This window comes from Panthera uncia (assembly GCF_023721935.1).
Source record: "Panthera uncia isolate 11264 chromosome B2 unlocalized genomic scaffold, Puncia_PCG_1.0 HiC_scaffold_24, whole genome shotgun sequence".
NCBI classification, from domain to species: domain Eukaryota; kingdom Metazoa; phylum Chordata; class Mammalia; order Carnivora; family Felidae; genus Panthera; species Panthera uncia.
The window spans coordinates 36315966-36316963 of record NW_026057580.1 but is presented as its reverse complement, the minus strand read 5'-3'; positions in this window follow the sequence as shown (position 1 = coordinate 36316963).

The window sequence follows — 998 nt, the reverse complement described above, 5'->3', positions numbered from 1 at the left end:
TCTTTCTTTCTTTCTTTCTTTCTTTCTTTCTTTCTTTCTTTCTTTCTCTTTCTTTCTTCTCTCTAAGTAGGCTCCTCAAGTAGGGTCGGATCCCAAGGTGGGGCTTGAACTCATCACCCTGAGATCCAGACCTGAGCTGAGATCAAAAGGCTGAGGCTTAACTGTCTAAACCACCCAGATGCCCCCAACTGTAACTCTTAATGTAATCATGTCTGGAGAAATAGGATTACAGTGCTATTGAAGCACCCAGGAAATATATAAAAGCATAAATGTGTCCTATACTTAATACCCATTCTCTAATCCTTATCTGAAATGGATAGTATTTTTGTTGGATTAGATTCTAATCCAATCCAATCTAGTTGAATCAAATCGAATCCTAATATTACGTTGAGAATTTTTGCACATAGGTCTATGAGAAAGAGGTCTGTAGTTTTCTTGCAATGTCCTTGCTTTTGGTATTGGGTCAATGCTGGTCTCATAGAAAGAGTTAGAAAGTTTTCCTTTATCTTCTATTTTCTGGAAAAGATTGTAGAAAATGGTGTAATTTCTTCCTTAAATGTTTTGTAGAAATCACTAGTGAAAACATCTGGACTTGGTGCTTTCTGTTTTGCAGAGTTGTTAAATGTTGGTTTAATTTCTTTAATAGATACAGATATAATAGAAGTAGTTTATTTCTTGTGTGAATTTTGGCAGATTGTGTCTTTCAAGGAAAAAATCCATTTCAATTAAATCATCAAATTTGTGGACATAGAGTTGTTCATAGTACTCTTTTTTAAAGTCCATGGGAGGGGTATCTGGGTGGCTCAGGCAGTTGAGCGTCAGACTCTTGATTTTGCTTAGGTCATGATCACAGGGTCATGGGATAGAGGACCGCATTGGAAAGCCTATTTGAGATTCTCCAAAAAAAAAAGTTTTTTTAAAAATAAAGTCCATGGGATATACAGTGATGTCCCATTTTTTTATTTCCAATACTAGTAACTTGTGTCTTCTCTTTTTTT